Source organism: Echinops telfairi, unplaced genomic scaffold, assembly GCF_000313985.2.
Source record: "Echinops telfairi isolate 266 unplaced genomic scaffold, ASM31398v2 ScPeMD7_6;HRSCAF=24_0, whole genome shotgun sequence".
NCBI lineage: Eukaryota > Metazoa > Chordata > Mammalia > Afrosoricida > Tenrecidae > Echinops > Echinops telfairi.
In genome coordinates this window covers 7,749,644-7,772,571 of record NW_022103902.1, presented here as the reverse complement: position 1 = coordinate 7,772,571, position 22,928 = coordinate 7,749,644, and the positions used below count along the sequence as shown (strand labels likewise).

Sequence of the window (22,928 nt, the reverse complement as noted above, 5' to 3'; positions counted from 1 at the left end):
GCACAACAACTGTGGTTTTAACTATTTAATGCATCATCACTGCCTACTGAGCGGAGACCCAAAGGCCACCAGGGGAGCTTGCAGACGACCCAAGCCACAAATAGGATAATGGACTCCCGCTGCATCCCCCACCAATTGTCATTCCTCATAGAAGAGTGAAAAAGGTCATTATTACTCCTCTTAAGAAAGAATTCCATGGAACAGAAAAATAATGAAGTCATTCTTATCTATCTAAAACTTTAGGAGATTTAACCTCTAAATTTTCCATTGCCCAAGCAACAACAGACCAGCAATATTCTGAAAGCATCTTCCTACTGATGTAAGGTACTGATGTAAGGTACTTCCATCTTCCTAGTGATGTAAGGTACTGATCTGCTATCACCATGCTCCACCCCGTCCGCAACACACACACACACACACACACACACAAATTAAAAGCTTTTATTCCCAACTAGCTGTCACTTAAGATTTATAAAGGACTCGTTCTTCCTTTCATTCTTTTCTTTTCCTTTTTTTAAAACTCGGGTCCTAGCAAAGCATACTTTCCTCATCACAGGTTGCCAATTTTGGGTGTGTTAAAAGTCCCATCAAGTTGCACTTATGTGATGTGACAATTAACTTTTAATGATGGATTTTTTTCAAAAGGGTGGATGCTTAAAATTATTTCGCATTCTATTACTGCACCCGTCTAATAAAGGAAAGCTCCTTTGTAAAGGTCAGGAAATTTTCTCCTTTAATCAGAACTCTAAAAGACAGAGTGAATTTGAAGATATATTAAATTGGTTGGTCCAAGAGATGTGTAATAGAATGTAGAGCGCTTTGTCAGTACACCGCAGAGGTAAAGAAAGGTCTTCCTTCACAATCTCTTCTCTCAATAGATTTTATGTTTACAGTTTTAAAAATAATGAATTCACTTAAATATTTTCTTCTGGAGAATTACATTTACCGATTTGTAGATGAGTTAGTACCTGATGTCTAAAGACGTTTGTCCTAGATAAAACTGCATGCACGGTCTTGTCATGCAACTGCACAACCAGAGGGGGGCGCCGTGTAAATCAAAGAATGAAAGAAAGAAGCACTGCCACTGAGGTGGATTCTGAGTGTGTGTCATTATAGAACAGAGAACTGCATTACAGGGTTTCTGTAATCCTTACAGAAGCAGACTGCCTCATCTTCCTCTGGCAGAGCATCTGGGGGATTTGAACTGCTGACCTCTGGCTAACAGCTGAGTGCTTAACCCGTGGGCTATGAAAGCTCCATAGACAGCGTACCCACGCAAAAAACCCACTGCCATTGAGTTGACTCCAATTCATTACAACCCTATATAGAAGTTCAGAAACTTAATCTTTAGGGGAGCTGACCATTCCTCTCTCTCCCCAAGAGTGGCCAGTGGATTTGACTATCTAACTTTGCAGTTAGCAGCCCCACGCCTAACCTAGCACAGCACAAATCTATGCATTTACTATGAAACACCACACTAGTGTCTTGTTCTAAGGAGCTCGATTCATTAAGACAATTTCCCAACATTTAGGGGAGGGGGGGTGTCTCAAGAAAGAAGTGCCTTTCTAATTTACATAGGAAGCAGAATAGGCTAGCACCTTCCCTTCTTCTATGAAGTTTGAAGCTTGAATTTGGTTACGCCCCGCCCCACGTGCACACCCAGCAGCAGAGCTGTTCAGGCACACTTAGCAAGCCTCCCCCACTGCCCTTCCGAGCAGTAATGCATTTCTCCCAAATGAAGCTGACAAAACGATCAGCCTTGAATGTGTCATGGTGGAGGGTCTTAATTTTGATCCATAATGTTAAGTGGATTCAGACATGGTGACAAGGTCTGTGGTCCCTGACTTACAATGTATTTGAGCTACAATGAAGTGCACTTAGGACTGCTAGGTTTTTTGGGTGACCTGCCTTACCACCCACATCTTACGGTTATTAATATGTACTACATGCAGTGCTACGGGGTGTAATTTAATAATGTTATCAATTCTCATGCCAACTCCGAAGCACAAATATGTATAAAGATACTGGTCATAAAGGGCAATAGTAATGAAATCTTTTAAAGAGAGTGAGAGAGATTTTATTTAAGTTCAAGCCAACTTATTAAGCGGTGATCCGAACAGAATCCAGTCTTAAATCTGTGACCATCTATAGCGGTTTCTGAAGCCTATCATGAGGTGTCTAGCATACAAATCTGCTAAATCACTCTTTCAACAACCCCAACTCTTGCTGTGGTTTACAAACTTTTTTCTCAGATCAGCAACTATGAGCACTTTCTACATTCACAGCCAGAACAAAATTGAAGGGTCCTAGAGTAACTTGAATGAATCTTTTTTCTTAAGATTTGGATGGGGTTGCTATTGACTGGGATGGTTCCTCCTAAGAACATTTGATAAACTGGTATGCCATTTAACAATGCATTATTGTTTCTGCAAACTCTTGTTCTGTTTTCACAGGACACAGGTATCTAGACCAAAGGCATGTTTCAATTTGCTATCTTTTAGCTACCAAAATTATGTTACACTGTGGGGAAAAAATTCACGGTGATTTCAATGTTAACTCGTTTTATTCTAGTACTTATTTTATTCAAATAGTACATCATATTTAGTTCCTTGTCTTTTACACCCGTTGCAAACAACAAGTTGGACACAGATTTCTGGTGTGAAGATGGCGCCATCAATTGGCTAGAAAGGTTTTCTGGATCATTTGGGGCTTAAGGAGACTTCTACAGTGAAATACCACACCAGGGTCTTCTGTCACTCACATGGCTGGGGTCCTGGCTCTTTCAATTAGACCTTGGTTCCAACATATTAAAGGGATAAATTATATCACATCAAAACCACGGCACTACAGACAGGTGTGAATGCCATGAGGAAGCAGCACAATAGAAACATAGTAAGGGAGTAAGACCGTGGAATTCATAGACCAAAGGAGCTGGGATGGAATCTCAGCTCCACCACCTACTGGAAGAATGACCTTGGGCAAACTGCCTAGCCTCCGAGACTCAGTTCCTGCAACTCAAATACAGACAATGATCCCTACCTTGTCGAGTTTGCTGTGTGGTGGAAAGCAGAAAAAAAAACTTGGATGCAGATTTTACATAACTGCTCAAAAACGGAGGGTGAGGAGGAATTCTTGGCTTGTATTTTCATACTCCACTTTAAAGAAAAAGCCAAAATAAGGAAAAGAGAATTCAAAGTTTCTAAACACTTTCCTCTCTATCTACTCTCTTCAATAAAGACATGCTCTGGCTTTTCTTCAACTTGCAATGTTTCAGAAAACCTCTTTTTTTACCCATTAATATTACAATAGGCTGCACAGTTGGTATAGGTCATCAAATATAAACTATAAAAATTAAGTCACAGAGAACCTATAGAAATAAATATTCAAAATATAAACTTTGCTTTTGTTTAAACGTTAACCTTTGAAATAAAAAGAGTTCAAATACTGTAGTATAGATAAACCTCTTTACTCTTTGGGAACTTTTAGAAACAATCCTAATATATGTAGCATATTAATTCAATCTAAACCAAACGCACTATTCCAACTCAGCATGACCCTACAGGAAAAGATAGAACTGCCCCTGCTTTCTGAGACGATAACCCTTTATTGGAATAAAAGCTACTCATCTTTCTCCCGTGAAGCAGCTGATGGTTTCGAAATGCTGACCTTGTAATTAGCAGGCCCATCTGTAACCAACACATCACCAGGGTTTCCATATGGCCTATGGACCTCCTTTTTCCTCAAAACAACAAATAAAACTGGCTTGTAAATATAAACAGAAAAAAACTTTAGCCTGTGCCTTTACTTCATTGAAAACACGTTAGCTGATGAGAACATACAATATAGTTGTGTTCTGAAAAATGAATTCATACACCGTATTCAGATACCAAGACATAAAACCATATGATCCAACTAATTTTCAGTTTCAGAAATAGGTTTCATAGGAAAATAAAACAGTGCCATTACATAATCCAAATCTCACTTAAAACCCTAATACAGACTTTACAGCACATTCTGTCAATGCATAGTCTGGACACATTTACTTTCTTCCTATCACAAGCTGTAAAGGTAACTCCAATGGACATGCCACATGATTTTAGCACACTCACTTCAATGCACAAATAAACCAGGAATTTCAGGCCCATTTCATTAATAATTTGTGGGGCTGGGCATGAATAATTAGGTACTTGTAATGTCTATATCACTGATACTTAAGGTACTTATAATAAATGATTGGGTTCAAAATAAAGGGAAAAACCAAAGCCTGATTGAAAGAAAATTTGAGAAGAAGTCCTCGGACACGATATCCATCGGGCTGCTAACCACAGTTGGTGGTTCAAACCTACCAGCCGCTCAACAAGAGATGGATGAGGCTGCCTGCTCTTGTAAGGATCAATAGTCCCTGAAGCCCTATATACGGTCTCTATGAGTCCAGATCAACTGGATGGCAAAGGGCTGAGTTTCTGGTTGTACCAGAGGCAGTCCTCTAGACTAGGTGCCAGAATACCTAGGTCTGGTCTCAGGGGGGCCTGCAGGCTCAGCGACCTGGGTCAAAGTACTTCACAACCTTTAACCTTTTTCATCATCTGTAAAATGTGAATGACACCCTACTATTTACCTCAAGGCAGCTGTAAGGAGCAAACAAGATGGCAGTGAAATCACAGTGTAAATTTTAAAGTGCAGTAACAGATGTGCGATAGTACTACTGTCCCTGTAGGGGTGACAGCTTTGTAATAAACAAGGATTGGATAACTTAATGACTATTACAGGCTGAGAGCAAAGCAGCCTTTAACCGTTTAGGTCTTTATTTAAAGATGCAGAATGGATCTCTGAAGAAAATTTTTCATCAGCTCTGGAAAGCTTGGTAAACTGTCTTTCTAAAGAGTCAAGAGGAACTTCCTGTGTTTACTGTAAGACATCAGAAATGCACATTAAAGCAGTGATTTATTAGTTGTGCAAATACGGAACAGCTTTAAATAAGCATCTCCTAAATGAGATGGAACTGTGAGAGGTGCATGTGTTGTGGGTGTGGGTGCATGAGAGGGGGGAGGGAAGGGGAGCATTTCTTGACCAAAGCCAGAACCAAAATGCTGTACCCAGCCAGCCTCTGAAGGAGTCTGTTAACGCTGCAGTGTCTCAGGGAAGGAGGAAAGGCTTTTTCCTCCCAACTTTGAGAACTGCTCAGTGAAATGCATGGTAGGTTTCAGACCACAAACTAGAATTTTATCACCCTTTAAAGAGGAAGTCCAAATATGAAAATTTCAAAAAGGAGAGAGAAATGCAAACTACCTTATTTATTATTGTCAGCCTTAATTGTAATTTCTCAGCTTTGTGGTGAAAGGAGAATTTGACAAGAGCATATTCAATAATTCAATGATTGACTCTACATTCTCCATTGATAATATGTTAGTGGAAGTAAGTTAATAATAACCTGTAAACAAATAGCTGGAACATGGCAGCTGTGGTCACTCCAGCACCTCCTTAGGGACAACCCTGCCAGGACATAACAATGCATCTGCACATGCAGCAATCCCAGAATGACTGGCTTGCTTCAATCAATAAGGATGCATTCACTGAGCTGGATGCTGATCCAGTCTTGTAGGCACAGGGCTGCCCATGCCCACTCAGTACACAGTATAAAACTGAGCAATTCAACTCAGGTTAATCACTCACTGCCACTGAGTAGACGCTGACTCATAGCGGTCCTTTCAGACAAGGAAGAACTGCCTCTGTGGGTTTCCAAGACTGTTAACTTTTTATGGGAATACAAAGCCTCATCCTTCTTTCATAGAGCGGCTGGTGGTTTTGAACTGCTGCCCTCAGGGTTACCAGTCCAACACATAATCCACTCTGTTACCATGGTTCCTCCAAGATTAATCGGACACTTACTATACAGTATCCTCGGCAGAGTACAAAGATGAGTATGATCCAGATATTATGCTTAAGAAGTTTAGCCTTTATAGACTGAGATCAGCAAAACCATTCATCAGGAATGTTCTTGCCACTAATCTAACCCCTAGGGACTCTATCTGGAGTTAGTCTATCTCCGTATTTTAGAGACTCGCCTGGCCCTCACCTTTTCCTGTCCAGGGATCTATGTCTTCTGCTGGAACCTTGATCCTGTACCTCTGCACCCAAGTCTATGAATTCATCCTCCAGTCATTGCCACGGGATAAGTGCTGAGGCTACAGCAGTAATCAGAGCAGAGTCTCTGATCTCCTGGACCTTACCTGAGCCTGGTGTGACACTGCCCAATTTTAACCAGAGTTTCCTAAAGCAGTGCTTTCACACCAAGAATGTGTACAAGAAAACTCGCTAAAGTAGGAGAGAAGAAAATATTAGAATTAGCTTTCACATTGGTGTGATCTTTTGTTTCTGAAATATGTATATATTATACTAATATCCCAGTAAATGGAATTTACATATAAATGTATGTATATTGGGGTACATACTCAAAATGCTTTCATGGGTAGGGTTTGGCATTTTAAAAGCCTGGAAGTCACTGGATTATATGATCATTTCAGGTAAGATATTTGGTCCAGGCAATGTTAGCCTTCACCCTCCACTAATCCCTTTTCCTCGCCATAGATTAAGTAAACCTTGTGCAAGCATATCTAAACATTACGCTATGTGACCAAAGTTCAAATCCTTCCCAATTTCCCTTCCATAACCATCCCTTATTGCCCTATATCCACCCTCCTTGTAGTTCATGGATATTATTCATATCACCTTTTACTTTCTACTTGACATTTCTTGTAGATGTCATTACTATACTAGAAATAACCTCAATGGTTTACCTTTTTATTCAACACCTCCCAGAATTCCAAAGCCATCTATATCTTTATACCTCATGCATCTTTGTGGGTATGTGTAAATATGTGTTGCACAAAATAAACAATCTAATATATGAAATCCAGAATTCTCAAGTGGATATAACAAGTGGTGAAGGAAATTATTTGCTTCACCACAGACTGTCTTCATAAAACGATGAGTATTGTGTCTTTTTATGCAACTAACCTATGCGCACACTACAGATCAAGGATTAATTCAAGAACCTGGAAATAGTAAAAGTTCAATCTTCAACCTCACTGACAATTGAAGATGAATTAGAAACGTGAAACATTCTAAAGTTATGTCCATAAGAATACATATCTCCTTTCTGGGAAGGGGTGGGGGGAAATCTAAGCTTTTTCACACAAACATCTACTTAAGAAGGAAGATCACCCTAATTCTTCAGAGCTGTAAAACAGATTTGAAAGCTATCTAGTTGTATTTCAAAGCTATCTAGTTAGATGGACATATATGGTCAAAGAAAAAACTAAAATAAAACTCACTTCCCAGCAACTGACTCATGATGACAGTTTATTGTTGTTGTTTGTTTTTATCTCCTTAAATACAGCAAACTCATGACTGTAAATGAGACCAGGTCATCACATGCCTATCTCTCTGTGCCTACATGTGAACTCTGTCCCCAGGACTTCTCCAGTTATGGAAACTTATGTCTAGAAATAGAACAAAGTATGTATTTAATAATATAGAGAAAATCATTAAAATATAAGAAAACCCTAACCTTATAACCAATCTATACATATCCTCTAGGACGACTAAGTATGTATTGTACAGGATTAGAAGGCATGACCCTGTGCAAACCATTTATAGAAGTTCATTACCACAAAGACAGTATCTCGGAATGAGATCCGAAAGAAAGCCTCTTGGTGTGGTGGCACTGGGCTGCTGACTGCAAAGTTAGCTGCGTGAAATTACCAGGGGCTCCACGGGAGAAAGATGGGGCTTTCTGATCCCAGAAAGAGGTGCAGGCTCAGAAACACTCAGGAGTAGCTCCACCCTGTCCTACATAGGGTTGCTCTGAGTTAGAATCGACTCGATGGCGAGAAGTGTTGAGTTTGGGAAGAGGCGGAAGACCCACAAGCTAGCACTCCTTGTGTCTCTGTTCTCTGTGGCTTTAATTTACACAGTAGGATCATCCTCAATGCTGTGAGCTTATTAAGAAATACTTTCCCAGACTACCTTCTAGTTCTTTTATGATTTCACTGATGAATGTATTTGTTTGTTATTAAAGTACCCAAGGCTGGCATCTGGAACGCTGAGCACACTATTTTAGAAACAAAGTTTAATCTAAACTGGGCTGGTGTCCAGAAGCGACCGGACACAAATAAAACTGCATGAAAATGCGTAATTTTCAATCCACCTAAAAGCCCTCATCCCAAGAAGCCCATTGATGGCTTGAACGAAGTCAAAAGAATCCACAGACCTGTCCTAGACGGCTGAGCCTAAAGGAGACCTGGCTGCTGTCCTCCGTGCCCGGGCTTACTTAACCACGAGGGAAGTCCAAGCTGAAAGTACATGCTGAAAGCACCCGGAAAACTACTTATTGGGCACACGGAGCATAATTTGTAATCCATAATCTCTCATGCATAGACAAAACACATCTTCTCCTTCTTAAGAATCCCATGTTATACCTAATACTTGGGCTAGGTGTCTCCTAAGATTTAAAATCTTGAAACCCAAAGGGACAGTTCTACCCTGTCCTGTGGGGTCACTAGGGGTCAGCATTGACTCGTTGAGAGTGAGTTTGGTCTGAGTATCATTTATTTAAGCAAAAGCGTTGGCTGTATTAGTTTATAGTTCTTTTATTGGCATGTGCTTGGGACAGACTTCTCTGAATGTCTAGATCAAACTCATTATTCTATTAAATATGTTTTTAACATAATCTGGTATACTGGGAATCCTCTTTCTTGAGATATAGTCAAACATTTCCCTTCTGTTCAATCATGTTGTCTTACAGATTGTGACATTAATAGTAGTAAACAAAAAGGATGTCCAAAACACTTGAATAAAATATAAATCATATAATTTAATATAAATGCAAATGTTTACCCCCCTAAAAAGTCTGTGGCCTTTAAAATAAATCAAAAGGTGCAACAATGCACTAACATCTAAATAAGGACAACGTAGGGTTACAAGGCTGATTTTTCAATCCACCCCAATGGAAGATAAGGATGTGTGGTTAATTGCCTCCATGAACTGTCTCCTTAGGCCCTAAGAACAAAACAGTTAAATGGGGCCTGGCTACCATTAGAGAATGTTTTGATCCAAGATTCTATAAAGGAATCTTATTTAAAAGAGGGGAAACGCAGAACAGAATGTCAAATTCCAATAGACTTTCTGGAGGATGCTGGATGAATCCTTCAAATTACTGCCCTGCGATAATCTTTAAACGGAAAATATACACTAAAATCTTCCAAAAACCAAGTATTGGTCTACCTTAACTGATAAAGAATGCCTTCTCTGTCAAGATCTATCTATATGGGTGGAAATGACAAGAGCAACTGGTGGAGAAATGACTCAGACAAAGCAAGTGAGAACAGTGCAGAACTAGAAATAATGTCACTGAATTCCACATGTAAAAACCGTTGAATTGGTGTATATTTTGCTATGTCAATAAACTCAACGACATCAAGCAGATTCTGACTTACAGTGACCCTATTAGAAGGCGGAGTAGAGCTGCCTCTGTGAGACTCTCTACTGGAGTAGAAAGCCTCACCTTTCTCCCGGGAGCGGCTGGTGGTTCCGAACAGCTGTCTTTGTGGTTAGCGGCCCAAAGTATCACCCACTATACCATCAGACTCCTCCTATGGCAATAGCAGCAATACAAAAATTTTAAATCCACTCTAGGCCTTGGGTCAAATTCATTTAACAGCCCAAATGGCAAGCAAAGGGCCAACAACCACTCTGAGGGAGAAAGATGAGGCTTTCTAAACCCATAAATATTTAGTTTTGAAAACCCACAGGAGCATTTCTCCTTGAGGATCATTATGAGTCAGAATCCACTCGATGATAGTGTTTGGTTTTCTGTTCGATGACAATTAGGCCAAACACAGTTCTACAACAAGAATGTCCCCACCCACATTCACTCTCTGGTCATGGACAGCATTTCAATTCCCAGTGCCTATACTGGACTTACCTAGTTTTTCCACCAATAATTATTCAAGCACTATTTTTATATTCTTTTAGCACAATTAACACAGAAGGACGCCTATGACAGATATTTACATCTGGCATATTCCTGCGACGTAAAACATTTTTTTTTTGGAGACAGAGTGTGTCCTGTTTTTCTTTTTATCTTCTCACTCTCTAAGAGCACCAACATGATGTAAGCAGGTTGACCTGTGAATGATGAGTTAATGATCGGCTACCAAAATCACACCAATACTTGACAAAACTGTTTTGTTAGAAAATATCTTTTGTATATGACTCAAAAATGCAAGTTGAAAGGAAAGTTTCAAATGTCCTAGTGCATAAACTAATTCCATGAATTAACCTAACTGAATGAGAGCAGTTTAGAAGTTGTTTAAGGGATAGACACACAACAAATTAAAGTCTAACGTCATAGGTGAAATATTCGATTTGGCTAACGCAACACAAGAATTTAAATCTCAGTAAGAGCATCATCCATAAGAGCCACTTGGCCAGAATAGATACACTCCCTACTTACATGCTTAGTGGAATAGGGAAAGAAAGACCATTTAAAGCAAAATAAAAACAAAGAATGGTATTTTTCATCTTCTGTATCTGAATTAGGCTCTGACATTGCTGAATTTGCAAAGATAAAAGAATTTCATTTCAGCAGAACATTTAGTACAGAGAAAGCAACATGTTACTTTGTATTTTCTAAATGGTTTGCTACTCGATACAAATGCTCAGTTTATAGAATGGCTTCTATTTATTGCAGCAGAAATAAGTTTAGTTGGGAAAACAAATAAAAAGTACCCAAGCCACTTACAAACTTTTAAGTTTGAACTTTCAACGGACTCTATAATTCATGCTTGATCATCAGTCTGGGAAGGCCAAGAATTTTATAAGACCATTTAGGTAATAAAGTATTTTAGAAAAAATATAGTCACTGATTAAGCATTAAAAGTACAAAACATCACAGAACAGTCAGCTAAGAAAACTCAACTCCCCACAAAGGAGTGATTTCTACTGATGTGTCAGAGTAATTAATAAATATTTGAAGTAATACCAAACCACACTGATTGTCATCCAGTCAATTGCAAATCACAGTGACCGTAGAAGACAGAGTAGAACTGCCCCTGTGGGTTTTGGAGACTGTACATCTTCAAGGGAACAGAAAATCTCATCATTAAAAGTAATAGAGGTTTCTATTACACATTCCTATATAACTAGGGGGGGGGGAAGCTGGGTAAACATCAATTTGCAAGCTAAGTGTTGGGCTTCTTTCGTGTATGAAAGATCTGAAAGGGAACCTGCAACAGGCCCAGGCTCAAAGATCTGGTCTCCTCTACAGCCAGAGAGTAACAGAACTCCAAATCTATCACAGCAAAACGAAGAGAGTTCTCTTTGGGAAGAAATCAAAATTGGGGTGAATTCTTAACTGAAAGTCACCCCAACCCTTTCATTTCTAACATTCTGGAATGTAGCCCTAATGCAGGTAAATATAGAAAAAGTCCCAGGGGATGGTGGCACTGCAGACAAGCATTCTATGCTTGGCACTGCCATCTCACTCACCGTATGACCGTGGACAAGTTACTTAACCTGGGACTTACTTTCCTTGTCATTAAAATAGGGCTGCCTCTCATCAGAAACGTAATCAAAATATTAAAAGTAAAAGTTGTGCCTTCCTTCTTCCCAGTGTAAAATACATGATTTGGAAAATTCTTCTAAAGCCTGCATTGAACTTTCCCTAAAATGTCTATTAAACTGTGTGGCCGTTCTATCACCCTAACAACAAATATGTACCTAACACAAGGGGTTTACTTCAATTTCATGCATAAAAACAACTGGTGATTTTATTTTGCCTTCCTCTTGAAGGTTCCTCAAAATCCCTAACTACTGGACACTTATTTCTATTCAGGTATGTGGTGATAAGAACTGGAAGGACGTAAACATTACAAATGAATTAAAATCAAATAAAAGTAAAAAGTTGAATATTCTTCAAACATATGTATGCAGTATCACCAATGCATATTAATGAATATGATAATGGACAAACAGAACAGAGATCGCAGTGGGGGGTTGGGAGGGGTAGAGGAGAGACTAGCAAGTCAAAACGCAATCCAAGTTTGGCAGCTGGAGTCAGAGAACACCTGTCTCGTTTGTGTTCTGTGCTCCATCACGTTCTCTTGAAGTCTAGGAGAACCCTACACTTGGGTGGGTTTTGAGAGGCATCCAAAAACGGGAAGAAAAAAATGCATTTTTATAAAGAATCAGCATTGCTAATACCACTACCGTTGAATTACTCAATCTGTGACTTTTCAACACCAAAGGATGCAGTCAGATTGATGAATAATGAAGGAGATTGATCTTCGGTATGTAAGTTTTAGCCTATATACCAAATGAAATCTGACTTAAGTCTTAAAACTATGATTCTATTCCCAGACTATCAACAGTCTCTTCTTCACAACCACCTTTCATTTTTCTGTGGTATTTTTTTTTCCTGTGGTATTTTTATATGAAGTTTAAGTAAAAGGCAAGGTCCTCATGTAGTATCCCATCAGTAATTATTGAAAATAAAAATACCGAGATGCCTTAGAAACAAGCATAACCAAAGGCATTATCACATGAGAAGAGAATAAATATTATTACATGATTGCTTGCACATTTCTATCTACAAAGTAAAAATAGTGATAAGGCTATAAGTGTGTTTGTGTGTGTGTGTGTGTGTGTGTGTATACAGACACATGCGCATACGCAAAGGGAACCCAAAAAAACTGGAAATTTTCCCCCCAAAGCAATGTATTTAAATTTTTACAAAACAACCTTATCACCTTCAAAGTACTCTCCATTACACTTAATACATTTGTCAAATCTGCGATTCCATTCTTGGAAACGTTTTTTTTTTCCAAACTCATCTGTTTGGATGGCTGACAACAAGCACCTCCTTCATTTTATAATTCACCCCTTCTATGCCATCATGTCCCTCTTCTTTTGCAGAAACAAAAAGAAGTTGCACGGAGTGGGGTAAGGTAAGCAAAGGGTGTGGGGCAAGAGAGGCATGCTCTTTTTTGATCAATACTGGCACCCTGAGATGGCTGCATGAGCAGGTGCATTGTTGTGGTAGCACACAGTTGCCGCAGGTTTTTTTTCTTTTTTTTGTCGTACACAGTTACGCAACCTTTTCAAAACCTCTAAATAAAAAACCTGAGTAACAGTCTGACCTGTTAGAACAAACTCCAGACACACTAAGGGTCAACATTTTCATCTGTTTGGGAAGTTGATGGACATCCAGAACAAGGTTTGTCATTAATTGACATTTCACCTTTTTTGAAATGAGAACACTAGTCATACACTTGAGTTTTTCCCATAACGCTGTCCTTATAAGCTGTGTTCAACATCACAACAGTTTCTGCAGCATTTTTCTAGAGCAGGAAACATTTCACAGCTGCACGCTGCTTAAATTGACCATCACAAAAAAAAGAGGTTCAAGAGAAACTGCTTTTACAAAAAAAATCACTGTGACCAGAGAGAACCTTCCCAGGCAATGCCACTGGGTGCAGTACCTCAGAGCAAGTTGCTCGATGCTCGCCTAGCTGGAAAACATGTACAACTAAAGCTCTGCTCCGCCCAGAGCAAGTCTAGGTTTTTTGGGTACCCCCTCATGTATATATATTCCATTCAAGAAGCCACTATGTCAGTAAACCATAATGAAAATTGCCTCAATTCCATTCACCATTGTATCATTTCAGAAACTTTCAACATGGTAGAGATTTCAATGCTAAATAGATTTCAGTGTGTATTTTGCTTAATAAAACTATCTATGACAATCAATATGGAACAACAATGTCAAAATGGAATATGGATACATTTAAACATGAATTAACTAAACTTTTTTATTTGTTTGCTTTTTTGTGTTAGTTTTTCCTATCCAAGCACCTTCCTTCTATCAACTTAAAAGAAAAGGTATAAATATGTTAACTATTCCCATTTTACTTACCTGTCTTTATAACTTGTCATGCCTTACACCCTAATTTGGGAGCCACAGTTTCAACAGATGCACACAGCTTGACTATGTTAATATGTATGATGTTACAAATCCTTCTGTGATTCACCAGACGACTACGCACTAAAAATGGTCAGATGACCAGTGATCAAAACTACTGACTAGATTTTCATTGTGTTAATACAAGATAGTTTTACTCTGTGGACTGAGGAAGTTAATACAGTACGTTAACAGTCCTTTATTTAAAACCCCTAAGGTCAGTGGTTCTCGACCCTCCTAATGCTGCAACACTTTAATATAGTTCCTCATGTTGTGGTGACACCCCCAACCATAAAATTATTTTCGTTGCTACTTCATAACTATAATTTTGCTACTGTTATGAATCGGGGGACCCACGGGTTGAGAACCACTGCCCTAGGTCCAGTTTACTTCAAGATCCTTATTAGTGTGGACTTTTGAAAATGAAAAATGGTACCTGTAGCATATATTACATAAAATTCCTCGCCAGATCTAAGGCTTTAACCCAACAACACCAGCTTGGAATAATTCTGACTCAAGGTAAGCCTGTGTATGTCAAGGAGAGAACTGTGCCCCCTAAGGTTGTCCATGACTGCATTCCTAGAAGTAGACTGGCAGACCTTTCTTCTAAGGTCCTCTGGGTGGGCTCGACCCTCCAAGCTTTCAGTGAGCAATGGAATGCATAATCCTTTTCACTGCACAGGGTCTCTAGAACCAAACACATGCCTATTTCTACAGAAAAATCTATTAATATTCTTTCTAAACAGGCTTTAAAACTACTTTAAACAATCCCATGACAGTTAAGGTTAGGTTTTGCACCAAGAAAGTTTTGATGCCAAACTCTTCGGGGAAATATAAAACTTGTTTTTTCAGAGTTGCTTGAATAAAAGATTCAGTATGATCCAATAACACTGCACATGAAAATTCAAAAATATTTATTAATTTATAAGAGATCAAAAAGTATGACAAATTAAAAGTTCAGCAAATGGGGATATGCTCACAGTAAACATAAGCTTAAAAATCTGGAAATACAAAAATAACTTCATTCCAGCTCATTGATGGATGATGGTGGTATATTCATCCAAAGGAATATATTATTCGGTTATCATGAGAAATGAAGTTCTGATACTTGCCACCACATGGAAGAATCTCAAGAACATTATGCTAAAATGAAGTAAGTCAGACACAAATGACAAGTATTTATGACCCCACTTATATGAAATAGCAAATCTGTCAAGACCAAAGATTTGTGGTTACCAGGAGATGAGGGGCAAGAAGAATGGGATGTTGGAAAAAATAGTTGCTTAATTTTAATTTTTCACATTAATTTGGCTGAATGTTGATAGTATTAAATATTAATTCTAAGTTGGTGGCATTATGCGTTTGAGTATATTCTGTGCTTCTTTTATATTTGCTTGAGGTTTTTGCTTCGGGTTTGTTTTATTATTTCTATTACCGGTAATAACATTATTTGTCAAACATTTGTCTTTAAGCTGCATTTTCCTTAGCTTTTGGTTTTAAGAAGGCTTGAGATTTCAAGGGTTGGGGAAACACATCGATAAATGATGGGGTGCTTCAAAAACAATTCTTGGAAAAATTCCAATTGTTTCTTTTAATTCCATTTTCTACAAACTTTCTGAAATTCCCTGGTACTTCATAGTCTTAATTCACCCTTCTGTTATTTACTTAAATGGCTACTTTGTGCAATAAAGCACTGCAGATGTAGGCAAGGCTTCTCAATATTCGTGCCTTGACACACAGGTGAATTTTAATCAGTTCTGAACCACAGTATTTAGTACTAGTTAAAGTACCAACGTTTGAAAACTATGTTATATATATACATATATCCACAAATACTTAGAGTTACATCAGTCTAACTTGTGTTCTGATATGTTTTCTTGGTAGGGAAAAAAGTAACATCATCACACTGTGAACTACCTACAGAACCCACAGCATAATTTATCTGTGTATATAATCAGAGAGATCGTAACATCCCATGACTGTGCATCCCATGACAAATGTGCTGTGGTGGGGAAAAAAGTTTGAGAACTGATCTCCTATGCCATTCTAAGATGTAGCAAAAAAACCAGAGAAAAGCCCAGTCGTGTCAACTACCGACTTTAAAACACGAAAGAGCTCTTCTTCCGTCACTCTGATTTTCAGTTTGACGTCAAAAGCCAGTCCCCAAACCTGAGGAAGGACTGTGGGTATGTCTTAACTTTTTGCTTTTGTTCTTCCGGCTAGTCTTACTATAGCTATAAGTAACAAATTATTTGTCAAACATTTCACTTCAAGTCAAAAACGCGTCAGTGTGTCCTGAAAATTGCTGTTAAAAATAAATAAATAAAAGAACGGGAGTTAAAAGGCTGAGTTTCAAGGAACTCCAAACACAAGTTGAGAACTATAAAGTAGAAACCATGCATTAAGTGGCAGTTGTGGATGAGGGACATTACATGCAGTATTCGCTTATGTTATCCGCATACACTCTTGCGGGATAACCATGAATATACCATTTCACATATAGATAATTGACGCGTAAGAGATACTTGGTGACATACTCGAAGACCTGCAGCTGTCAGGTAACAGGTGACAGGAATGGAACTCACCTCTCTTTAGCTATAAGGCCTCTGGTTCTTCATAGTACCCAGTTGCTACTATAGGAGTATCAATAAGGGATGAGGGCCCTTGCAGCAATGCGAACATGTAACGGAAACAGAGCCACAGAGTCTTGAAGCGGGTTGGGATCATAGCAATCGATGAATTCTTTCCCCATATTCAACCAGTGACTTTCACTCAATCTTTAACCAATCTTTAATCCTTATAGCAGACTTACTCAAAGTGTGTCAGAGGGCCACTACTTGTCTAGAATCCCTTGCAGTCCTTGTTAAAATGGAGATTCCAGAGCTCCACCTCAGACACACTGATTCAGAGGGTCTGAGAAAGGGCCGGAGGACCTCATTGTTAGCAGCACACCCTAGGCTGGTGATGTCGAAGTTAGAATTCATGAAATAAACTTCAGGAATGACATCCAGGGCTTCTCCCTCTCTCTCTCTCCCTTTCTCTCTCTCTCTCTCTCTCATTGTTAGCAGCACACCCTAGGCTGGTGATGTCTAAGTTAGAATTCATGAAATAAACTTCAGGAATGACATCCAGGGCTTCTCTCTCTCTCTCATTGTTAGCAGCACACCCTAGTAATGCTCCCAGTACTGTTCGAGAGACTACGGATTCCATTTTTTATATGCAATACAAGCCATAAAAAGTAAATCTTACCACAGATTTCAGTCAAAACCATGCGAGAACTAGAGCTGCTTTAAACTCTGTCTAACCTCATTCTCATTTCTCTTCTGATTAAGTTATCAACCTCTAATTTACTCTTTTCACAAGAACACCCAACCTTGTGCGTCCCTCGTAGGGTGGTAGCTTTCTCATCGCTGGAGGGTCTGGTCTGCTCCTCGGCCTTTTTCCTTCTGAGGGCCCTGTCTGACTATTGATTTAATTGCTTAATCAACATTTTACAGTGCTTTTGATCTTATTCTCTGAAAATGTCAGAAGATCCTATTCATTCTGATTATTTTATATTTTATGAAAGTCCCTCTCTAACGTTATTTCACAATCTAAATCAGTGGTTCCCAACGTGGGTGAGAATGGCCCCTGGGGGTGCTGGTATGATCCAGAGGGGCTATAGGAGCAGACAACTATACTTTACCCTGGATCACAGGCTACAGTACAACAGTTCTTAACTGTCGGGGGATGTGTGCGCTGAGTGGTTTTTTTCTAAGGGGGGAAGAGACCAAATAAGTTTATGAACCTATGAGCTAGATCAGTGGTTCTCAACCTTCCTAACGCCATGACCCTTTAATACAGTTCCTCGTGTTGCGGTGACCCTCCAACCATAAAATTATTTTCGTTGCCACTTCATAACTATAATTTTGCTACTTTTATGAATCAGGCGACCCCTGTGAAAGGGTCATTCAACCCCAAAAGGGGTCGCAACCCACAGGTTTAGAACCACTGCTCTAGATCTTTGAGCTGACTCCTGTACATTAAATTATTAAAGGTTTATTTGGGTATGTGTGTCAATGTTTAGGAGCCCTGGTGGCACCGTGGTTAAAGCACTTGGCTGCTTAGGCAAAGGGCGGTGGTTCAAAACCAGCAGCAGTTTCAAAGAATGTGGCAGATGGCTTTCATAAAGATTTACAGCCTTGGAAACCCGATGGGCAGTTCTATTTGGTTGTATGGCCATGCATTTGATTTTTGGTTGGGTGTGTAGTACACATTTCATGGTGTGTAGTACCTCTTTTTATTCACCCTCCTTTTACTCTGACATGAAGGTGCACCAAAAAGTTCGTGGACAAATGGATTTAAAAGTTAATAGCATTTTCCCCATCCTTTTCAAGCCCCCTTGTACGTACTTTCAGATAGAATTCTATACATCTCCCTCATGTAATGGGTTCTTATTTTGGTTCTACCCTTATCTTTTTCTTTGAAAGAAAAAAAAAAAAATCATTCCCTATTAATACACGATGATTTTCTGGGTATCTCTTTGCAGATTTTAAATGAATTACTGGCATTTCGAGGAACTGTAATTGCCTTCTAAGGGATACGATGAACACATGTGAATGTTGAGTGAAGTTGAGTGAAGTCTTTCCTCAGGTATGACTTAAAATATAGAAATCTCTACAATTCGGCACAGTAGGTGATGACGGACGGCCCTAAGGTACTTCAAGCTGCCGACTGAATTATGGTCATGGAGTCTGCAGCTGGAAGAAGCCATTCAGCCTTTAGCCTCTGTCGACTCACTACCTTCAGAGCAGTGTGTCCCAACATGCAGCCTGAAGGCTCCTCGGCTTCCTCACGTGGGCTGTGCGGTGAGAGAGATGAAGCGGTGAGCTCGGAGCGTGTTGCCAGGGCTGGGTTTGTAGTCACTTCGTAATGAGAGGAGGGATCTGACTGATTAAAAGAGGTTTTTGCCATGCAGACTTGTTTTTAAAAGGTGCTCTGAGTTGTAAAATGTTTGTTTTAAGGCAGTGGCCTTCAAACTGCAAAATCAACGTCAGTGATAACTGCTTAGTCTGAAATCTTTACATTTGTTTAGAACACATTAAGTATCGCACTTGTAAGCATTTTGTGTACTTTTAGAGGAGCTATAATAGTTTCTAGGACGTCTTTTACTGTAGCAAAAACATACCTATCTGTAATGAGACTACGGTATTTTCAAAAAAATGTTAATGGAGTTGAGAAATGAAAACTTTATTAATTCTATTAAAGATTCCCAATGCAGAAGTGATTGCTATTCATAAGATTCACTTTTCATGAGTTATGCGGTCATTAATTTAAGACCAATTGTTCTTTTACTAAATCATTACTAATGAGTGCAAAAGCAAATTATACTTTACGTTGACCTTAGTTTTCACATAAAGCTCCGTCTAAATTCAAAGTCTAAGCAAATCTATTTCAACGGATTAAACATGAAGATCAGGGCTATGAGGTCAGAGATGCTGCACACTTCTCAAATTAGGCTAAAAGCAGAGACAGGTTGCAATCTCTTAAAGCTGAAACTTAGGGCAAGGGGGTATCCCAGCAGAATATGAATTTCAAGAGCTCAAGACGGATTTTTTAAAACTTCTCAAGATAGCTTATTTTTTTAGTACCTGTCAATCTCTGTTAGAATTGTCCTAAAACTTCCACAGTATAATACAAAGAAACAGTACAGATGAATGATTCCCCTTTTCAATAACGAGCATTAAAAATGAAATGAAAATTTCTGATTCAGAACTTCACAGAGATATATAAAACATAAAGTTTGGAAACTTTTTATGATGTAGAAGCAAAGCCTTTCTAAACTGCATTCTTATTTTGATAATTAACCAAAAATCTGATAAATACACTTTAGATGCAAACAACAGGTAATTCATTGTCTGCGTGATTTTTCTAGCTTGTTCTAACAAGTTTCACACCTATAAAAGTTACTACTCTCACTTCAAAGACAGAGGCTCTTCTTGAAGATATTATTTTTAATAAAAAGTTACTTGGTATCTCAAATAAATCTAAGAGCTCATCGGATCACTTCTATTGTGGAAATTAGTAATTCCCATATTAATTTCTGAAGCGGTCAAATATATTTCCATGGGGAAAGAACTAGCTTAAGTTTGCTTCAGTGAACAAAATAATGTGCCTCACATGTATAAATGTGGTGTTCCGTAGTAATCAGGAATGCATTTGAAATACTCTTACCATATGTTCAAAACTGAAAAACTTCTTTTCCAAACAAGTTGTGAAAGAAGTCTCACTCAACATGTTTTAGTGTACATGAACTTCATGTGTACAAAACCATGCCATTCTGGCTACTCTAATTGGCCCGTTGGTGGTGTATTATGAAATCACCACCAACTGAATGAAATAATTATCTTAAATAATGTTATACTGACATTCCAAAATGATCAAACCTTATATTACAAAGATCATCTAAAGTCCCCACAAATGCAAAAACACAGTTTGCAACTGTACGTTGCTGTTGATAGTTGACTCAAGTCCACTCTGACTCATGGCGGCCCAAGGGGTAGAAACTACCACGCAGACTAATCTTCAAACTCAATTCCTCTTCAACATCAATACGATGTGTTAGTAATGAGAACCTTATCTAGGCAAACCAAAATAGACAAAGTGCTTGGGTTTTCTTTCATTTTCACTAAGTGTAACATTCATCTTCGTTAATATTACACAGCACCAGATCCAATTTATAAAAATTAGTACAACTAGCTTTCTTAATTTAGCAGCAACCTCAAAGGACCTAGTGTGTGCCTCACAATGGAGGGGCAACCTTGGAAGTGGGTTTGCTGCAGTTTGGGTTCACCATATTGCTTCAAAACCCTCTAAAATTTTCATTGAAAGTTTTACATCTCCAAAGCACACTTTTCAGACACTTGCTGTTCACACAGATCTTACCCATTTCTCCACTGGTAGGGTGGGGGTAACATCAGAAAATGGCACTTAGCAAGTGATCGCTGAGATCACTACACTTGCTCTTCTCACATATATTCAGACTATTAAAATGTTCCTAATTTCTCCAGATATCAAATTTTGAAGAAAATTATGATCAATTTGGACATGGGTATTTGTCTTCTGAATCAAGCTACAACATTAAGTGTCATATGTACTACACTATCCAATCTTCCTTTCCTCACCCCAAAAGTAACCATCACAGGCAATACAGTTTACCCAAAGAAGGAAATCTGGGTGAGAGTAATTAAGTGCCAGGCACTACAATTCAAGAGGTCTTTTGCACCACGCTTCTTTGGGTTTTTAATAATTTGCTCCACCCATTGGCAACATTTCTGAGCCTCCAACCGGTTCATTCTAGTTCACATCTCCCAACCCCCTACTCCCCCCACCCCATCCTACCTGAGAAATGGAAACGGTGGACTCTGAGTCAGAATCTACAGTTTAAGAAGATCCTCAGGTGATCTTTATACAAAGATGTGTGTGTGGGTACACAGCATGGAGATATATAAAGATTGTTTGGGAATCTGTAAGATTCCCAGTAAACTACTGAAAGTCTCAGTAAACTATAGATTCTGATTCAGTATATATGGGGTGAAAATGCAAATTCTTATATTGCCTAGACCTTCTAATCTGTAAAAATGCAAAAATACATTATCGATTAACATCCTTATTTAACAATAAGTTTCCAAGTGACATTTACTTGCAGATAAGCACAAAGTGAACTTAGAACCCAATGCTGAATTCTAAATATTCAGAATCATCCATTGACTTCTGCTGTGAGGGCGACTTCAGGGCTGTGGCAACCCCCAATACAGCACCTTCTTGTGTGAACAAGGACCCTTATGCCGTTACCAATAACAATCCAGCTTCCCTAAACAAAGAGTTTGCATACTTACTCAGGAAGACAAATGGCACGGGAGGCGATGAACTGCAGCAAAGCCTTTGTCATATGATAGTGACCTATAAAGTATCAAATAAAGGTACATCATCAGTATGGTAGGGCTTTACAAGGGTCCTCGTCTTGTAGCACCTATGAAGGAAGAACTCCGAAACCTAGGAGTTCAGTTTCCCATCAAGCCCTCCCCACCTCATTCTCACCACCCAGCAAGAACGTGGGTGCAGGAAAAGGCAAAGAAGCTTCCTGTACTCAATGGGTAGAGGCTGGTGGGCAGCCTGGCTGACATTCCAGGGCGTCTCCAGCACCCTTGCTCCCTACTCCCAGTATATACAAATCAGAAAGTTGATCCACTCTGAAAACGCAAAATCTACACCTGGATTATCCATTAACTTGCCAAGTGATCACCGCCCCCGGGGCGAATACACCAGTAGCAAAATCAGAGCGATAGATAGCAGCCCGAGCCTCCTCCTCCTCCTCCTCCGTGCCCAGGAGCCGGCGGCAAGTGGAAAGGCAGTGCCAGCGGGTCCAGGTAATGCAGCCCTCAGCTCTGCAGCCCTGGGCGGCCAAAGCCGTCACCCGAACGCCCGGCGCCGGTCCCATGCCCGAGGCTGGAGATCGGAACCCACGGAAAACACAGTCGCCAGAGTCCCCCCGCGGCAAGTGCCGGGCCACCAGGTCTGCGAGGTCCGGCTGGGGGAAGCCAGGATCCCGCCCTGGCTTTGTTGCTTGCTGGTCACCATCAAGTTTGCATCTTAGTACAAAATGTCGATCTGAAAGGCTGACAAGACACAGACTGAGGCAGAGGGAGAAAGAGAAAGGGAATAAGAGTCCATCTTGCTTTGGGAAAGAGGGGGGCAGAGGGAGGGGAAAAATGAAGTGCCAATCCCACGCTCCAGGAGTAAAAGTCGGCTAAACACCTTTCCCTAGCGGAGGAGCAACGAGTGGGGTGTCCCCATGCCCGCTAGAACTGGCGGCGGTCTGGGCAGAGAACGCCTCCCTCCTCTTCCTCCTCCTCCTTCCCCTCCTCCC

The 22,928-nt window shown here is 39.6% G+C and overlaps 1 protein-coding gene across 6 annotated transcripts in view; it reads right to left on the bottom strand.

Annotated features, from left to right (window-relative positions):
* BBX (BBX high mobility group box domain containing) overlaps positions 1–21,961 on the bottom strand; it is a 317,543-nt gene extending 295,582 nt beyond the window's left edge. For 5 of the 6 annotated variants that reach the window (XM_045286176.1, XM_045286175.1, XM_045286179.1 and 2 more), the window contains exon 1: positions 21,898–21,961. The gene's annotated coding sequence lies outside the window, so the exon portion shown is untranslated. The remainder of the gene's footprint in view (positions 1–21,897) is intronic. The other variant, XM_045286177.1, reaches the window with a different exon arrangement.
* Positions 21,962–22,928: the final 967 nt, after the last annotated feature.